Below are 7,169 nucleotides of genomic sequence, written 5' to 3' on the forward strand. Positions count from 1 at the left end.
AATGCTATTATGGGCTACTGGACTCTTTTAGAATATTTTGCTGAGTTTACACACCTATAATATTTAATAATGGAACTTAGAAAAAATAGGGTATACAGATGAATGTCCATTTTGTATCTGTGTATTCAAAGTGGTTAGGATAGTTATATAGTTGCATTCTCTTAATGAATAGAATGATTTGTTCTAATGGTGTTTGTAAATAGGATCACAGGTCCACATCTTGTACAGCAGTTAACCACTAAGAAGAATATATGCAGTGTGTTATTTGTTGAAACTGTACTTCCAATTTGATTTGAAACTGTCTCATTGCTGTTTATCAATAAAATTTTGGAAAAAAGAAAGACAAAGGCATATAGTTAGCCACACCTACAGTATATCACTGAAAAGCACTATTTCTTTAATTATAGATGATAAACTCTCAGAATCTTTCTGCCATCTCATTCAGATCTCGCTACTTCAGCCTGCAGGGCACATTTCATCGTTCCAGCCCACGACCAGCAAAGAAGAAAAGCCTACATATTTTCTAGTCCCATACATTCCTGGAGGCGAGCAAAACAAGTTAATTTTGACCATGAAGGAGGTTGTGCACATCTAGGCAGGTCAATGTGGCAACAGATTGGTGCCAAGTTTTGAGAGATGATCAACCATGAGCATGGTATCGTTCCTACCGGCACCTCCCACGGGGACAGTGACCTGCAGCTGGACCACATTTCCATGTACTACAATGAAGCCACAAGTGGCAAATACATTCCTCATGCTATTTTTGTGGATCTAGAACCTGGAATCATGGACTTTGTTCAATCTGGTCCTTTCATCCAGATCTTCAGACCATACAATTTTGTTTTTGGTCAGTCAGGGGTAGGCAACAACTGGATGAAGGGCCACTACATAGAGGGGTCCGAGCTGGTGGACTCTGTCCTGGATGTGGTGTGGAAGGAGGCCGAGAGCTGTAACTGCCTTCAGGGATTCCAGGTGACCCACTTTCTGGGCGGGTATATGGTCTCTAGCATGGTCACACTGCTCATCAGCAAGATCGGAGAGGAGTACCCCAACTGCATCATGAACACCTTCAGCCTGGTGCCCTCGCCCAAAGTATCCCACACCATGGTTGAGCCCTACAATTTCACCTTCTCTGTCCATCAGTTGGTAGAGAACACAGATGGGACCTACTGCATCAACAATGAGGCCCTGTAAAACATCTGCTTCCACACCCTCTAGCTGACCACACCCACCTACAGGGACCTCAACCAGCTGGTCTCAGCCACCAGAGCAGCATCACTACCTGCCTCCGCTTTTCTGGCCAGCTCAATGTCTACCTGCACAAGCAGGCTGTGCACATGGTGTCCTTTCCACATCTGCACTTTTTCATGCTGAGCTTTGTCCCTCTCACCAGCCATGATAGCCAGCACTGCCAGAGCTCACCCAGGAGGTATTTGATGCCAAGAACATGATGGCCGCCTGAGACCTGCACTATGGCCACTACCTCACAGTGGCTGCTGTCTTCCAAGGCCACATGTCCATGAAGGAGGTGGGTAAGCAGATGCTCAATGTGCTGAACAAGAACAGCAGCTACTTCATGGAATGGATCCCAACAGTGCGAAAACAGCTGTGTGTGATATCCCAGCACATGGTCTCAAGATGGCTATCACCTTCACTGGCAACAGCACAGCCATCCAAGAGCTGTTCAAGAGCATTTTGGAGCAGTTCACGGCCATGTTCCAGTGCAAGGCCTTCCTGCACTGGTACACAGGTGAGGGCATGGACAGGATGGAGTTCACCAAGGCTGAGAGCAACACGAATGACCTGCTGTCTGAGTACCAGCAGTACCAGGACGCCACTGCAAAAGAGAAAGAGGATTTGGGGGAGGAGGCCAAAGAGGAGTCAGAGTCCCTTAAGCCAGAGTCCCTGTCACCTCAGGCTCCTCACTTCGTCAGTCAAATTCAGCTGCTCCTTTCTTTCACAATTTGTTTGCTTCCCCTCTCTTGTTTCTTTCAGGGGTGTAGAATAGTGCCTGGCACACAGTTAGCCCTCAATAAATACTTGTTCATTGGGTGTATCTTCTTTCTCTACTCTGACAAAACTAGACCTTTGTCATTCTAGGTGACCCTGCATTTTCTGCTGGCTTTCATATATGTCTAGTTCATATTCGTGTTTTCAGAATCTCCAAGAAGTTGGGTCTCTTCCAGATCCCCTTTAGAACTGGTCAGGTGTTGAAAATTCACAGAAGGGCCACTATCGAGACCCAAAGGGAAGAGAGGCAGAGGGTGATGGTCAGTTGGGGGAAGAGGGTGGAGCTTTCCAGGTAGGGACAAGTTAGGAAAGGGGAATCAGGCTTTCCCGCTCATCTCCAGGCATTTCCACTCTTATCCTCGAAAGACAGTAAACAGTATTAGCTTCATATTGCTCCGAGCATGCTGCTCCCTTCAGAGGGTGGCTGCCCCTGTCCCAGGTCCCTTCGACCTCCTGTTCCTGAGGGAGGCACCCCGAGGTATGGGGAGGTGCATGCCCGCCAACCTTTGTGTTCTGGTCACTGCCCAGGACAGGAGATGCCCTCTTTGCAGTGTATCATCTCTTGCTATTGCCTCACCCTTGACTTGGTCCTATCCTATACTTAGCCTTCTATTTTGTGTTGAACTTACTGCTTTTTTTCATACTGAAAAGAGACATTCCCCCAAGAGCCAAAGATAAATGGGAATTCAAAAAAAATTATAGATAATAAAATTAAACAATTAAATTAATCTCTTAATTGAAGAAATCATTATATTATGTAGGAACAAAAATCTTTGCCTATAATTGATCCATACAAACACACACACACACACACACACACACACACACACACACACACAAAATGGAAACATAAGTCAGTACAACCAAAGGCCTCCATAAACTTTCAACTCTCCAAAGCTGATCCATGGAGCATTGCTGGAGAACAAATGAAAATTTCCACATTCCTGGTTTCTTCAACCTCCTGGGGCTTCTACTACATTTTCAGATGCATTAGTAGTGGAGTCCTTATTCCCAAGTGAAACTTCCTGATCTTGGACTTAATATTATCTATTTTTTTTTATCAGCATTCTGATCTTCTGAGTCCTGACTGGAATTTCCCATCAAGCACTCCGTTTTCTCTAGCTGGTACCTCAAATGTTTTCAAACTCCTCTTATGAATCAGTTCCAAAGGCTTCTAAATCACATAGGCAGATAACAGTACCAGAAACATCCTGATTTCTGTTACCAATGTCTGTCTTCGTCATTTTGTCTTCACTGAGACACAATATCTGATATCTACAGCATAAAAGAGAAGAAAGTTATCTTGGCTCACAGTTACAGTCTATGGTTGGCTACCAAGGCAGAAAACGGGGCTAGCCAAGCAAAAGCTGTTCATCTCACGGGCAGGGGGCAATAAGCAGAGAAAAAAAACACAAGAACTGAAAAGGAAAATATACCTCTCTATTTCATTGCCCCAGTGACCCACCTCTTCAAACAAGACCCTACCTCCTAACAGCAAGTCAGCTATATTGCCGCCATGATTCAATAACCTCCTCAGAACCCTTTGGAAGATGTTTATGATCTAAACCATAATATCCTCAGAAACTAGGATGGTCCTCATGGTTCTAGGCTTCAGGCGTGTACTGCAGAATGGCAGCCCCTTCATTCTTAGTCATTAGGCTGGTGGACTTAACTCTCACACTAGCCCCTTCAAATATAGGATGTATTATTTACTTTCTCTTGCTGAAACAAGATGCCCAATACCTACAACTTAAAAGAGAGATTTATCTTTGTGGTTTTAGACCCTGGTTGACTCACTCCAGTAAAAAAAAAATCATGATGGAAAGAACTGGTGGGAGAAAGCTTACTAACCTATGACAGCTAGAAAGCAGTGCAAAAAAGAGTGCCACAGTGGAAAGAGCAAGGGCTACATATATGACCCAAGACTGAACCCTCATGACACAATGAGAGGTATGATTTACTAATCCGTTAAGTATTTCTTTGAGGGTTTTTTGGTATATAATTCAGTGAAATTAGCATATCAGAAAGAGTGATCACATAGAATACAGATCCACCAAGCACCAAGATATCCTTTTAGTCTCTGACCTCAGACCTATTCAGCACCATGTCATTTTCCCTGGCTTAAAAGATCAGGAAGGCACATGTGGAATAGCTCCAGGCTTGTCCAAAGATCAGCTGCTCCACAGGCCAGAACTCATAATTCTAGGCTCCACACTATCCTCCATTGTCCCAGACTTCCTGGTGAACCCAGGATTAGGAGAGTCACAGCCTCCAGAAGAACCAGGATCCAGACGTTCTTCCACAGACCCACAGTCTAGGTTGTAACGATGAACTTTTTAGAGACTGAGTGCCTAACCTGCAACCCAAAACCCGTTTGTACATCACAAAGTGCTAACACTACTATTAAACCTGAATACCAAAGTTTTAATTTAGAAACATACTGTTATCCAGTGTTCAGATGCTGGGTTGACTTGGCTCTGGTGCTGACAGAGAGGGCTCTGAGTGCCAGCTGCAGCACGCGTGCTATAGTTTTGCCACTACTGGTCTAGACATATCCCAGCAGTCAGCCAGTTCCTACAGATGTAGGCTCAAGCCCCACCCCAAAACATGCTTATGTGCATGTAAAGCTAGACCTATGGGTACAGACCTGAGATTCATTTCCCCTAACCAAATAAATAGATTGGTGCCATGAGGTCTAGAACTTTTGCCCAATCCCTGTGACTTCTTGCCCAATCTAGGCACTAGCCCAGCTACCTACTGATGCATCAGTGAGTCAGGCTGCCCCAGGGCTACAATAGGAAGCCTGGATTTGGACCATGCAAGAAGGTCTTCCCAGAATATCTGAGCAGGCTGACTGGTAAGAGCTTTCCTAAAATTAATTTATAAACAGTGGGATATGTTTCCATTTCATTGAAAGGAGCAATTATTGCACAAGTTCTTTTTAAAACTTTTTTCCTTCTTCTGTTTAATGTTTCTTATAGCTTTTTAAAACTATTTTTCAGGTTTATATCTGGCAACCTAAACAACTATGTTCTTGTTTGCTGATGATCCAAATTTATATATAGAAAATGGAAGACTCCTCCACAAAACTATTAGAACTATTTAAAAAATTGGGTAAAATTTTAAGATAAGGTCAACACACATACTAATTGGTAACACTTTATTTACTTATTGCAGTACTGTGGATTGAACTCAGTACCCTGCACTTGCCAGGCAAGCACTTATTCTACTGAGCTATCTCTCCAGCCCTAGTCACACTTTAAACACTAAGAAGCTATCCAATATACAATAACACTTACAATAGCTATTTAAAAGATCAACTACTTAAGAATTAACTTGATCAGAAACTGAATGACTTGTTCACTGAGAATATAAACCTTGATGAAAGCATTCAAAAAAACTCAAACAAGTGGGTATCCAATATTCATGGACTGAAGCATTGGTATTGCTATAATGCTTACCCAAAGCAACATGCAAATTTAATGCAACCTTTAACAAAAATCTATTTATCTTGTTCATAGAAACAGAGAAAATTTCCAAAATTTGTGTAGAAACTCAAAAGACCCTCAACATCCAAAGCAATTGTGCCAAAACAGCCATGTGGAAGGCCTCGAGATGTCTCCAATGTCCAAATAAAGTATAAAATTATAGTAATCAGCACTACTTTATGCCCAAATACACTAAAATTATAGTAATCAGCAGCAAAGTACAAGCACAGAAACAGACATATAGACTAATGGCATAGAATACAAAGGTCAAAGCTAAATCTGCACATTTACAGTCAATTGACTTTTAACAAAGGGGCCAAACAATCCATGATGGAGAAAGGATAGCCTACTTAATAATAAGTTTGGATGACTGGGTCTCCACATAGACAGCAACAAAATTAGACATTTAGTTAATATACAAAATCAATGTAGAATTGAAGGTTTAAATGTAAAGCTTGGATGCATAAAACCAATAAAAGAAAACAGAAAAAGCTACATGATGTTAATCTGGGTCATAATAGGGAATGTGATCCCAAAATCACAGGCAAAAACAAAAACAAAACTAGAAAAAATGGACACAAGCCTGGTTACATATGCCCATAATTCCATCATCCTGGAAGGCTATAGAAGAATTATTCCAACACTAAGCCTTGTCCGAGCAATTAGCAAAACTCTGTCTTAAAAATTCTTAAAAAGGCAGATGGGGGACCTGGAAATGTTGTTTAATCCTCTTTATCACAAAAATAGACAAATGGAATCATAGCAAGCTAAAAAGCTCATACAAACAAGGAAATAATCAATAGAATGAAGACCAACCTTCAATAGGAGAAAATACTTGCAATCTATCTGATAAAATTAATATTCAAAATATATGAAGAACTTACAACTCCATAGTAACAACCGTATTTTAAAATAGACAAATGATCTGAGTAGATGTTTCTCAAAATAAGGCAAACACACTGCCAATAGATTTTTTTTAAAAAATACTAGATAGGGGCCTGAGAGATAGCTCAGCAGCATAAGCTTCTGCCTAAGCAAGGTCCTGTGCTCTATCCCCAGTTAAAAAAAAAAAAAACTAGACAACAGTAATCACAAGGAAAGTACAAATGAAAACTACAATGAGATATCACCTCATCTATGTTAGAATGGCTATTTTCAAAAAGAAAAAAAATAAATATTGGTTTATAGTTAATATAGTTACATATACTATAGAGATATAAATTAGTATAGAAGCCTTGTATGATGGCATATGTATAATCCTAGCACTCAGGAGGCTGAGGCAGGAAGATAGTTGTGAGTTCACACAAGCCTGGGCTGAAAAGTGATCTCAAGGCCAACCTTAAATGCATAGTAAGACTTGGGCTCAAAAGACCAAAAGATATAAAATACAATAATAATATAAATTAGTATACATATTGAAAAAAAATGAAGGTCCTAAAATATTAAAAATGTAACTATTATAAGATTCACTAATGTCATTTTTTAATAGCCAAAGTGACTGAAATTTAGTATGTTGGCACACTGCTGAGAGCCCTGCACCTTGGTAGGCTACCTTCTATAACTTCTACAGTCTACATTCTGCACACAGAAGACTTCATGAGCTCTTGAAGCTGTGAAATCCTTTAAGAAATAACAAAAATTGGTAGAAGGCAGGCAGACACCAAACAGGAA

General features: G+C 40.9%; 1 pseudogene; it reads left to right on the forward strand.

The window, feature by feature from the left end:
- Positions 1-571: 571 nt before the first annotated feature.
- On the forward strand, positions 572-4,335 carry LOC101571403 (annotated as a pseudogene).
- Positions 4,336-7,169: the final 2,834 nt, after the last annotated feature.

Source organism: Octodon degus, unplaced genomic scaffold (genome assembly GCF_000260255.1).
Source record: "Octodon degus isolate 3935 unplaced genomic scaffold, OctDeg1.0 scaffold00014, whole genome shotgun sequence".
Classification (NCBI taxonomy): Eukaryota; Metazoa; Chordata; class Mammalia; order Rodentia; family Octodontidae; genus Octodon; species Octodon degus.